The sequence below is a fragment of the Symsagittifera roscoffensis genome, chromosome 6 (assembly GCF_963678635.1).
Source record: "Symsagittifera roscoffensis chromosome 6, txSymRosc1.1, whole genome shotgun sequence".
NCBI classification, from domain to species: Eukaryota; Metazoa; Xenacoelomorpha; order Acoela; family Convolutidae; genus Symsagittifera; species Symsagittifera roscoffensis.
In genome coordinates this window covers 36,070,247-36,083,437 of record NC_087067.1, presented here as the reverse complement: position 1 = coordinate 36,083,437, position 13,191 = coordinate 36,070,247, and the positions used below count along the sequence as shown (strand labels likewise).

The following is a 13,191-nucleotide window of genomic DNA, read 5'->3' as shown; positions in this document are numbered from 1 at the left end:
TTTTACAATTCAAACAGTTTGTTTAAGCGTGATAGGGCAACGATCGAAAAAACAAGCAAAAAAAAAGATGTTTTTCTGCAACTAAACTAACAACATGAGTTCTACTAAACAAACAATTCTTACTAAAAAACATCCCGCAAGATTTACTAAGGTCAGTCTTGCAATTAGTTGGAAATAGCTTTTCTGTTTTTTTTTGTGTTCCTGGACCAACAACCTCATGCAACCTCAATTATTAATTCTTTTTATCAGAAACAAAATTCGGCTCATTTAGAAGCTTTAAAATCTATTTTTACAATTCAAGCTCGGATCTTGATAAAACCCTTTTTTCGATAGCAAACAAAGTTGCGATGATGAAAACTCTTAACAAATGCCACTTGACAACTGCTTCCTAATCCTAAAATCTATGCAATCTCATAGTTGACATGGTGTAGTGGTTCTCACATCTGTCTAACACACAGAATGTCCCCAGTTCACGCCTGGGTGGCTTCAATTTTTTACCGCTTGACAATTTCTAGGTTTTTTCCATAGTCCAGTTAAAAACACAAAAACAATCATAATCTTCTTTGACACAAGAAGCGTTAAGCAATCAATTAACACCATTTGATCATCGTTTCAAAAAAGATATTTACCGTCTTCACAAAAACAACATAAAACAAATTATTCTAATAACAAACACAATATACTTATTCTCTGCCTTGAAGAGAAACTTATAAGAAGTAATCACGGAGTTCAAGAGAACAAAAAATGTAAACCTCGGATCTCGATAAACCCATATTTTCTTTGGCAAATAGAGTTGCGATGATGCAAACTCCTAGCACATGCCATTTGACCATTGATTCCGAATCTTTATAACTTTGCAACCCTATAAGTGCTAAGGAGTAGTGGTTATCGCATCTGCGAATCACGCATGAGGCCTCCAGTACAAGCCTGTGTGGAATCAATTTTTCTACCGTAATACGATTTCTATGTTTGTTTTCACTAGAAACCTTTTGAGCGAAAATTTTTTAAAAAACATACTTTTCCTTCCAGTAATATCAAAACATAGTTTCTCTCCCTGGATCAACAACTTCATAGAATGAAAACTAACAATTACTTTATGAAATGCAAAATGACAGTCAGTTCGAAGTTTATAAACCTATTTTCACAATTCAATCATTTTGTTCAAGCGTGATAGGGTAACGATCGAAAAATTAAGCAAAAAAAAAACAAAAAGCTATTCTGCTACAACTAAACTAACAACATACGTTCTACTAATCGATTAGTTTTTACAAAAAAACCTAGCGCAAGATTTACTAAGGTCAAGTTTTTAGATAGTTAAAAAATAGCTTAGGTTGTTTCAACATCGAAGTCGAGTGTTTTCCAGAAAGTTACGCTCCCAATTTTGCATTGAAAAACGTCAGAAAACAAATCCAGGCATGATTGAAAAAGATACCTACCTTTCTCTCTGCCCTGAAGAAAGACTTATAAGGAGTATTCACGGAGTTCAAGAGTACTAAATATTAAAACCTCTGATCTCGATAAAGCCACTTTTTTCAGCAATTAAAGTTGCAATCATGCAAACTCCTAACACATGCCATTTGACCACTGATTCCGAATCTAAAACTTTGCAATCCTATGAATGCCAAATAGTACTGGTTATCGCATCTGCAAATCACGCAGGGGGGCCCCCTCAAGCCTGTGTGCAATCATTTTTAAAACCTCGGATCCCGATAAACCTACTTTTCTTATAGCAATTAGGGTTGCAATGATGGAAACTCCTAACACATGCCATTTGACCACTGATTCCGAAGCTTCAAAACTTTGCAATCTTATTGGTGCCAATGTGAAGTGGTTGTCCCATCTGCCAATCACGCAGGAAACCCCCAGTTCAAGCCTGTGTGGAATCACTTTTTACCGATATACAGTTTCTCCGTTTGTTTTGACTAGTCGAGTCAAGAGGACTAAAATCAATAAATGTCTTCTTTGACACAAAAAGCTTCAGACAATCACTTGAAATCTTTTGAGCAAAATTTTGTTCCGACACAAACTTTTACTTCTCCACAAAGAATCAAATCATAATTTCTTTCCCTCGAACAACAACTTCATGCAATAAAAATTAACAATTTACTTTGTCAAATGAAAAATGACACTCAGTTCGAAGCTTATAAACCAATTTTTAAAATTCAAACTGTTTGTTCAAGTTTAATAGGGCAACGATCAAAAAACTTATCAAAAAAAAGCATTTTTCTACAACTAAACTAACAACATACGTTCTACCAAACAAACAGTTCTTGCTAAAAAAACATAGCGCAAGTTTTATCAAAGTCAGCCTTGTTTTTAGTTGAAAATAGTTTCACCTGGTTTTTTACCGCTAAACTAACAGCCTCATGCAAGGACAACTGACAATTCTTCTTATCAAAAACAAAATGCCACTCATTTGGAAGCTTTGAAACCTACTTTTACAATTCAACCTCAGATCTTGATAAAACCCCCTTTTTCTATAGCTAACAAAGTTGCGATTATGCTAACTCCTAAAAAACACCACTTGACCACTGATTCCTAATCTTAAATCTATGTAATCTAAAAGGTGCCATAGTGTAGTGGTTATCACATCTGCCTAACACGCAGAAGGTCCCCAGTTCAAGCCTGGGTGGCATCCGTTTTTTACCGTTTGACATTTTTTGCGTTTTTTTCACTAGTCCAGTCGAAAACAAAAAACCAATCAAAATTTTCTTTGACACAAGAAGCTCCAATCAAACCTTTTGAGCAAAGTTTTGCTAAAAAATTATAGTTTTCCATCTCCACAGAAATATCAAAACATAATTTCTCTCCCTGGACCAACAACTTCACGCAATGACAATAAACAATTTACTTCATCAAAGGCAAATTGACAGTAAGTTCGAAGCTTATAAACCTAATTTTACAATTCAATCAGTTTGTTGAAGCGTGATAGGGCAACGATCGAAAAAATAAGCAAAAAAGTAAAAGATATCCTCCTACAATTAAACTAACACTATATTTTCTACTATTCAAGCAGTTCTTACTAAAAAAACCATAGCACAAGGTTTACTAAGTTCAGCCTTGTAATTATTTGAAAAAATCGTTCCCTAGTTTCTCTTCCTGGACCAACAACCTCATGCAATGACAATCAACAATTTTTTCTATCAAAAACAAAATGCCACTCATTTCGAAGCTTTGAAACCTATTCTTACAATTCAACCTCAGATCTTGATAAAACCCCCATTTTCTATAGCAAACAAAGTTGCGAATATGCTAACTCCTAAAAATTACCACTTGACCACTGATTCCTAATCTTAAATCAATGTAATCTCAAAGGTGCAATGGTGTAGTGGTTATCACATCTGACCTGACACACAGAAGGTCCCCAGTTCAAGCCAAGATGGCATCAGTTTTTTACCGTTTGACAAATGTTGCGTTTCTTTCACTAGTCCAGTCGAAAACACAAAATCATTCAAAATCTTCTTTGGCTAAAGAAGCTTTAAACAGTCAGTTAAAACCTTTCGATCATCTTTTCAAAAAAAGTTTTCCGTCTATACAAAAATAACAAAACAAGCTTTTTTTATTAAATTTCTCCCTGAACCAACAACTTCATAAATGACAATTAACAATTCATTTTTTCAAATGCGAAATCATACTCAGTTCCAAGCTTTTAAACTTAATATTACATTTCAAATGGTTTTTTTTCAAGTGTGAGAGGGCAACGATCAGAAACAATTCAAGCAAAAAAAAAAGATACGTTCCATTAATCGAACAGTTTTTACAAAAAACGTAGCACAAGATTTACTGAGGTCAACCCTGTAGTAAGTTGAAAATAGCTTAGGTTTGTTTGAATATCAAAATCGAGTGTTTTATAGAAAGTGGCGCTCACAATTTCGCATTGAAAAAGTCAGAAAACATTTCTTGGTTGACAACAATGGCCTGACTGAAAAAGATATCTACCTTTTCTCTGCCATGAAGAACAATTTATGAGGATTATTCACGAAGTTCAAGAGAAGCAAATATTAAAACCTCGGATCCCGATAAACCTACTTTTCTTATAGCAATTAGGGTTGCAATAATGGAAACTCCTAACACATGCCATTTGACCACTGATTCCGAAGCTTCAAAACGTTGCAATCCTATAGGTGCCAATGTGAAGTGGTTGTCCCATCTGCCAATCACGCAGGAAACCCCCAGTTCATGCCTGTGTGGAATCACTTTTTACCGATATACAGTTTCTCCGTTTGTTTTCACTAGTCGAGTCAAGAGGACTAAAATCAATAAATGTCTTCTTTGACACAAAAAGCTTCAGACAATCACTTGAATTCTTTTGAGCAAAATTTTGTTCCGACACAAACTTTTACTTCTCCACAGAAAAATCAAATCATAATTTCTTTCCCGCTAACAACAACTTCATGCAATAAAAATTAATAATTTAGTTTGTCAAATGAAAAATGACACTCAGTTCGAAGCTTATAAACTTATTTTTAAAATTCAAACTGTTTGTTCAAGTTTAATAGGGCAACGATCGAATAGCCAAAAAATATATTTTTCTACAACTAAACTAACAACATACGTTCTACCAAACAAACAGTTCTTGCTAAAAAAATATAGCGCAAGTTTTATTAAAGTCAGCCTTGTTATTAGTTGAAAATAGTTTCACCTGGCTTTTTACCGCTAAACTAACAGCCACATGCAAGGACAACTGACAATTCTTCTTATCAAAAACAAAATGCCACTCATTTGGAAGCTTTGAAACCTATTTTTACAATTCAACCTCGGATCTTGATGAACCCACTTTTTCTATAGCAAACAAAGTTTCGATTATGCAAACTGTTAACAAATGCCACTTGACCACTGATTCTGAATCTAAAAACCTCTGCAATCTAATAGGTGCCATGGAGTAACGGTTATCACATCTGCCTAACACGCAGAAGGTCCCAGTTCAAGCCTGGGTGGCATCAGTTTTTTACCATTTGACATTTTTTGCGTTTTTTTCACTAGTCCAGTCAAAAACAAAAAACCAATCAAAATTTTCTTTGACACAAGAAGCTCCAATCAAACCTTTTGAGCAAAATTTTGCTAAAAAATTATAGTTTTCCATCTCCACAGAAATATCAAAACATAATTTCTCTCCCTGGACCAACAACTTCACGCAATGACAATAAACAATTTACTTCATCAAAGGCAAATTGACAGTAAGTTCGAAGCTTATAAACCTATTTTTACAATTCAATCAGTTTGTTGAAGCGTGATAGGGCAACGATCGAAAAAATAAGCAAAACAGTAGAAGATATCCTCCTACAATTAAACTAACAACATACTTTCTACTATTCAAGCAGTTCTTACTAAAAAAAATCATGGCGCAAGGTTTACTATTTTCAGCCTTGTAATTATTTGAAAAAATCGTTCCCTAGTTTCTCTTCCTGGGCCAACAACCTCATGCAATGACAATTAACAATTTTTTTAGACAAAAACAAAATGCCACTCATTTCGAAGCCTTGAAACCTGTTCTTACAATTCAACCTCAGATCTTAATAAAACCCCCTTTTTCTATAGCAAACAAAACTGCGATTATGCTTACTCCTAAAAAACACCACTTGACCGCTGATTCCTAATCTTAAATCTATGTAATCTCATAAGTGCCATGGTGTAGTGGTTATCACATCTGCCTAACACACAGAAAGTCACCAGTTCAAGCCTTGGTGGCATCAGTTTTTTACCGTTTGACAAATTTTGCGTTTCTTTCACTAGTCCAGTCGAAAACACAAAACCAATCAAAACCTTCTTTGGCTAAAGAAGCTTTAAACAGTCAGTTAAAACCTTTCGATCATCTTTTCAAAAAAAGTTTTCCGTCTACACAAAAATAAAAAACCAAGCTTTTTTATTCAATTTCTCCCTGAACCAACAACTTCATAAATGACAATTAACAATTCACATTTTCAAATGCAAATTGATACTCAGTTCCAAGCTTTTAAACTTAATATTACATTTCAAATGTTTTTTTTTCATGTGAGAAGGCAACGATCAGAAAAAATTTAAGCAAAAAAAAACAAAAAGATACGTTCCATTAATCGAAAAGTTTTTACAAAAAACGTAGCACAATATTTACTGAGGTCAACCCTGTAGTTAGTTTAAAATAGCTTAGGTTTGTTTGAATATCGAAGTCGAGTGTTTATAGAAAGTGGCGCTCCCAATTTTGCATTGAAAAAGTCAGAAAACATTTCTTGGTTGACAACAATGGCCTGACTGAAAAAGATATCTACCTTTTCTCTGTCATGAAGAACAATTTATTAGGATTATTCACGAAGTTCAAGAGAAGCAAATATTAAAACCTCGGATCCCGATAAACCTACTTTTCTTATAGCAATTAGGGTTGCAATGATGGAAACTCCTAACACATGCCATTTGACCACTGATTCCGAAGCTTCAAAACTTTGCAATCCTATAGGTGCCAATGTGAAGTGGTTGTCCCATCTGCCAATCACGCAGGAAACCCCCAGTTCAAGCCTGTGTGGAATCACTTTTTTACCGTTATACAGTTTCTCTGTTTGTTTTCACTAGTCGAGTCAAGAGGACTAAAATCAATAAATGTCTTCATTGACACAAAAAGCTTCAGACAATCACTTGAATTCTTTTGAGCAAAATTTTGTTCCGACACAAACTTTTACTTCTCCACAGAAAAATCAAATCATATTTTCTTTCCCTCGAACAACAACTTCATGCAATAAAAATGAATCATTTACTTTGTCAAATGAAAAATGACACTGAGTTCGAAGCTTATAAACCTATTTTTAAAATTGAAACTGTTTGTTCAAATTTAATAGGGCAACCAACGATCGAAAAACCTAGCAAAAAAAGTATTTTTCTACAACTAAACTAACAACTTACGTTCTACCAAACAAACAGTTCTTGCTAAAAAAACATAGCGCAAGTTTTATTAGAGTCAGCCTTGTTTTTAGTTGAAAATAGTTTCACCTGGTTTTTTACCGCTAAACTAACAGCCTCATGCAAGGACAACTGACAATTCTTCTTATCAAAACAAAATGCCACTCATTTGGAAGCTTTGAAACCTATTTTTACAATTCAACCTCGGATCTTTATGAACCCACTTTTTCTATAGCAAACAAAGTTTCGATTATGCAAACTATTAACAAATGCTACTTGACCACTGATTCCGAATCTAAAAATCTCTGCAATCAGATAGGTGCCATGGTGTAGTGGTTATCACATCTGCCTAACACGCAGAAGGTCCCAAGTTCAAGCCTGGGTGGCATCAGTTTTTTTTACCGTTTGACAATTTTTGCGTTTTTTTCACTAGTCCAGTCGAAAACAAAAAACCAATCAAAATCTTCTTTGACACAAGAAGCTTTAAACAATGAATTAAAACCTATCGATCATCTTTTCAAAAAAAAAAATTTCCGTCCACACAAAAATAACAAAACACCATGGTGTAGTGGTTATCACATCTGCCTAACACACAGAAAGTCACCAGTTCAAGCCTTGGTGGCATCAGTTTTTTACCGTTTGACAAATTTTGCGTTTCTTTCACTAGTCCAGTCGAAAACACAAAACCAATCAAAATCTTCTTTGGCTAAAGAAGCTTTAAACAGTCAGTTAAAACCTTTCGATCAAAAAACAAAAACCAATCGAAAACAAAAAACCAATCAAAATCTTCTTTGACACAAGAAGCTTTAAACAATGAATTAAAACCTATCGATCATCTTTTCAAATAAAAATTTCCGTCCACACAAAAATAACAAAACACAATTTGTTTTTCAATTTCTCCCTGAACCAACAACCTCATGAAATGACAAATAACAATTCACATCTTCAAATGCGAAATGATACTCAGTTCGAAGCTTTTAAACCTAATATTACATTTCAAATGTTTTTTCAAGTGTGAGAGGGCAAGGATCAAAAAAAAATTAAGCAAAAAAAAACAAAAAGATACGTTCTATTAATCGAACAGTTTTTACAACAAACGTAGCGCAAGTCTTACTGAGGTCAACCCTGTAGTTAGTTGAAAATAGCTTGGGTTTGTTTGAACATCGGAGTCGAGTGTTTTATAGTAAGTGGCGCTCCCAATTTTGCATTGAAAAAGTCAGAAAACATTTCTTGGTTGACAACAATGGCCTGACTGAAAAAGATATCTACCTTTTCTCTGCCATGAAGAAAAATTTACGAGGATTATTCACGGAGTTCAAGAGAAGCAAGTCTTAAAACCTCGGATCTCGATAAAGCTACTTTTCTTATAGCAATTAGGGTTGCGATGATGGAAACTCCTAACACATGCCAATTGACCACTAATTCCGAAGCTTCAAAACTTTGCAATCCTATAGGTGCCAATGTGTGGTGGTTGTCCCATCTGCCAATCACTCAGGAAACCCCCAGTTAAAGCCTGTGTGGAATCACTTTTTACCGTTATACAGTTTCTCCGTTTGTTTTCACTAGTCGAGTCAAGAGCACTAAAACCAATAAATGTCTTCTTTGACACAAAAAGCTTCAAACAATCACTTGAATTCTTTTGAGCAAAATTTTTTTAAGACACAAACTTTTACTTCTCCACAAAAAAATCAAATCATAATTTCTTTCCCTCGAACAACAACTTCATGCAATAAAAATTAATCATTTACTTTGTGAAATGAAAAATGACACTCAGTTCGAAGCGTATAAACCTATTTTTAAAATTCAAACTGTTTGTTCAAGTTTAATAAGGCAACGATCTACAACTAAACTAACAACATACGTTCTACCAAACAAACAGTTCTTGCTAAAAAAACATAGCGCAAGTTTTATTAAAGTCAGCCTTGTTTTTAGTTGAAAATAGTTTCACCTGGTTTTTTACCGCTAAACTAACAGCCTCATGCAAGGAAAACTGACAATTCTTCTTATCAAAAACAAAATGCTACTCATTTGGAAGCTTTGAAACCTATTTTTACAATTCAACCTCGGATCTTGATGAACCCACTTTTTCTATAGCAAACAAAGTTTCGATTATGCAAACTATTAACAAATGCTACTTGACCACAGATTCCGAATCTAAAATTCTATGCAATCTAATAGGTGCCATGGTGCAGTGGTTATCACAGCTGCCTAACACGCAGAAGGTCCCAAGTTCAAGCCTGGGTGGCAGCAGTTTTTCACCGTTTGACATTTTTGCGTTTTTTCACTAGTCCAGTCGAAAACAAAAAAAACAACCAAAATCTTCTTTGACACAAGAAGCATTAAACAATGAATTAAAATCTATCGGTCATCTTGTCAAAAATTTTTTTTCGGTCTACACAAAAATAACCAAAACACAAATTGTTATTCAATTTCTCCCTGAACCAACAACCTCACTAAATGACAATTAACAATTCACATCTTCAAATGCGAAATGATACTCAGTTCCAAGCTTTTAAACCTAATATTACATTTCAAATTGTTTTTTCAAGTGTGAGAGGGCAACGATCAGAAAAAATTTAAGCAAAAAAAAAGATACGTTCCGTTAATCGAACAGTTTTTACAAAAAACGTAGCGCAAGATTTACTGAGGTCAACCCTGTAGTTAGTTGAAAATAGCTTAGGTTATTTCAACATCGAAGTCGAGTGTTTTACAGAAAGTTACGCTCCCAATTTTGCATTGAAAAACGTCAGAAAACAAATCCAGGCCTGATTGAAAGAGATACCTACCTTTCTCTCGGCCTTAAAGAAAAACTTATATGGAGTATTAACGGAGTTCAAGAGTACTAAATATTAAAACCTCGGATCTCGATAAAGCCACTTTTTTTAGCAATTAAAGTAGCAATGATGCAAACTCCTAACACATGCCATTTGACCACTGATTCCGAATCTTTAAAACTTCGCAATCCTATAGATGCCAAAGAGTAGTGGTTATCACATCTGCGAATCACGCAGGGGGGCCACTCAAGCCTGTGTGCAATCTTTTTTTTAAACCGTTATGCGATTTTTCTTTTTGTTTTCACTAGTCGAGTCAAAAACACAAAACCAATCAATATCTTCTTTGACACAAGAAGCTCCAATGAAACCTTTTGAGCAAAATTTTGACAAAAAATTATAGTTCTCCACCTCCACAGAAATATCAAAACATAATTTCTCTCCCTGGACCAACAACTTCAAGCAATGACAATAAACAATTTACTTTATCAAAGGCAAATTGACAGTAAGTTCGAAGATTATAAACCTAATTTTACAATTCAATCAGTTTGTTCAGGCGTGATAAGGCAACGATCGAAAAAAAGCAAAAAAAGTAAAAGATATCCTCCTACAATTAAACTCACAACATACTTTCTACTGTTCAAACAGTTCTTAGTAAAAAAAACCATAGCGCAAGGCTTACTAAGTTCAGCCTTGTAATTATTTGAAAAAATTGTTCCCTAGTTTCTCTCGCTGGACCAACAACCTCATTCAAGGACAATTAACAGTTCTTCTTATCAAAAACAAAATGCAACTCATTTCGAAGCTTTGAATCCTATTTTCACAATTCAACCTCGGATCTTGATGACACCTAATTCTTTTTTGGCAAACAAAGCTGCAATGACGCAAACTCTTAACAAATGCCACTTGACCACTGATTCCGGATCTTAAAGAATATCTTATATGCAAACTAATATATTCCATGTTGCAGTGGTTATCACATCGGTCTACCACACAGAAGGTCCCGAGTTCAACCCTGCGTGGCAACGATTTTTACCGTTTGACAATTTCTGCATTTTTTTATTTTGTCAAGTCAAAAGCACAAAACAAATCGAAAACTTCGCTGATACAAAAAGCTTTAAGCAATCAATTAAAACCTTTTGGTCATCATTTCAAATAAAAAATTTTCCATCTTCACAAAAATAATCAAATGCAAATTTTCTCCCTGAGCTAACAACCTCATGAATTGACATTTAGCAATTCACTTCTTCAAATTCGAAATGATACTCAGTTCTAAGCTTTTAAACCTGATATTACATTTCAATTTGTTTGTTCAAGTGTGAGAGAGGCAACGATCAAAAAACTATATTAAAAAAAAAACAAAAAGATATTTCAAATTCAGATAATGCAAACTCCTAACACATGCCATTTGACCACTGATTCCGAATCTTTATATTTTTGAAATCCTATAAGTGCCAAGGAGTAGTGGTTATCGCAACTGCGAATCACCCAAGAGGCCTTCAGTACAAGCCTGTGGAATCAGTTTTTTTACAGTTATACGATTTCACCGTTTGTTTTCACTAGTCGAGTCAAAAACACAAAACCAATCATTATCTTCTTCGACACAAGAAGCTTCAAACAATCATTTGAAACATTTTGAGCAAAAATTTTTAAAAACTTACTTTTCCTTCTCCACAGAAATATCAAAACATAATTTCTCTCCCTGGACCAACAATTCATGCATTGAAAAATAACAACTTACTTTATCAAATGCAAAATGACAGTCAGTTCGAAGCTTTAAAACCTGTTTTTACAATTCAAACAGTTTGTTTAAGCGTGATAGGGCAACGATCGAAAAAACAAGCAAAAAAAATAAAAGATGTTTTTCTGCAACTAAACTAACAACATGAGTTCTACTAAACAAACAATTCTTACTAAAAAACATACCGCAAGGTTTACAATGGTCAGACTTGCAATTAGTTGGAAATAGCTTTCCCTGTTTTTTTTTGTGTTCCTGGACCAACAACCTCATTCAAGGTCAATCAACAATTCTTTTTATTAGAAACAAAATTCCGCTCATTTAGAATCTTTAAAACCTATTTTTACAATTCAAGCTCGGATCTCGATAAAAACAACTTTTTCGATAGCAAAAAAAGTTGCGATGATGAAAACTCTTAACAAATGCCACTTGACCACTGATTCCGAATCTAAAATTCTCTGCAATCTCATAGTTGACATGGAGTAGTGGTTCTCACATCTGTCTAACACAGAGAATGTCCCCAGTTCACGTCTGGGTGGCTTCAGTTTTTTACCGTTTGACAATTTCTAGGTTTTTTCCATAGTCCAGTCAAAAACACAAAACCAATCATAATCGTCTTTGACACAAGAAGCGTTAAGCAATTAATTAACACCTTTTGATCATCGTTTCAAAAAAGATATTTTCCGTTTTCAAAAAAACAACATAACACAAATTATTCTAATAACAAACACAATATACTTATTCTCTGCCTTGAAGAGAAACTTATAAGAAGTATTCACGGAGTTCAAGAGAACGAAAAATTTAAACCTCGGATCTCGATAAACCCATTTTTTCTTTGGCAAATTGAGTTGCGATGATGCAAACTCCTAACACATGCCATTTGACCATTGATTCAGAATCTTTATAACTTTGCAATCCTATAAGTGCTAAGGAGTAGTGGTTATCGCATCTGCGAATCACGCAGAACGCCTCCAGTACAAGCCTGTGTGGAATCAATTTTTCTACCGTATTACGATTTCTCCGTTTGTTTTCACTAGAAACCTTTGAGCGAAATTTTTTTAAAAAACATACTTTTCCTTCCAGAATTATCGAAACATAGTTTCTCTCCCTGGATCAACAACTTCATAGAATGAAAACTAACAATTACTTTATGAAATGCAAAATGACAGTCAGTTCGAAGCTTATAAACCTATTTTCACAATTCAATCAGTTTGTTCAAACGTGATAGGGCAACAATCGAAAAATTAAGCAAAAAAAACAAGAAGCTATTCTGCTACAACTAAACTAACAACATACGTTCTACTATTCGAATAGTTTTTACAAAGAAACCTACCGCAAGATTTACTAAGGTCAAGTTTTTACAATTCAAACAGTTTCTTTAAGCGTGATAGGGCAACGATCGAAAAAAAAAGCAAAAAAACAAAACATGTTTTTCTGCAACTAAACTAACAACATGAGTTCTACTAAACAAACAATTCTTACTAAAAAACATACCGCAAGGTTTACTATGGTCAGTCTTGCAATTAGTTGGAAACAGCTTTCCCTGTTTTTTTTTGTGTTCCTGGACCAACAACCTCATTCAAGGTCAATCAACAATTCTTTTTATCAGGAACAAAATTCCGCTCATTTAGAAGCTTTAAAACCTATTTTTACAATTCAAGCTCGGATCTTGATAAAAACCACTTTTGCGATAGCAAACAAAGTTGCGATGATGAAAACTCTTAACAAATGCCACTTGACCACTGCTTCCTAATCCTAAAAACTATGCAATCTCATAGTTGACATGGTGTAGTGGTTCTCACATCCGTCTAACAC

The 13,191-nt window shown here is 34.2% G+C and overlaps 1 protein-coding gene and 3 non-coding genes across 4 annotated transcripts in view; 3 read left to right on the top strand and 1 right to left on the bottom strand.

Annotated features, from left to right (window-relative positions):
• LOC134848707 (histone-lysine N-methyltransferase SETDB2-like) overlaps positions 1–13,191 on the bottom strand; it is a 185,020-nt gene that overhangs the window by 112,596 nt on the left and 59,233 nt on the right. The gene's annotated exons all lie outside the window — the stretch shown is intronic.
• Trnav-aac (transfer RNA valine (anticodon AAC)) lies at positions 2,566–2,638 on the top strand. The gene has a single exon. It is a non-coding gene; the product is annotated as a tRNA-Val (tRNA).
• Trnav-aac (transfer RNA valine (anticodon AAC)) lies at positions 4,872–4,943 on the top strand. Its single transcript has one exon. It is a non-coding gene; the product is annotated as a tRNA-Val (tRNA).
• Trnav-aac (transfer RNA valine (anticodon AAC)) lies at positions 7,186–7,258 on the top strand. The gene has a single exon. It is a non-coding gene; the product is annotated as a tRNA-Val (tRNA).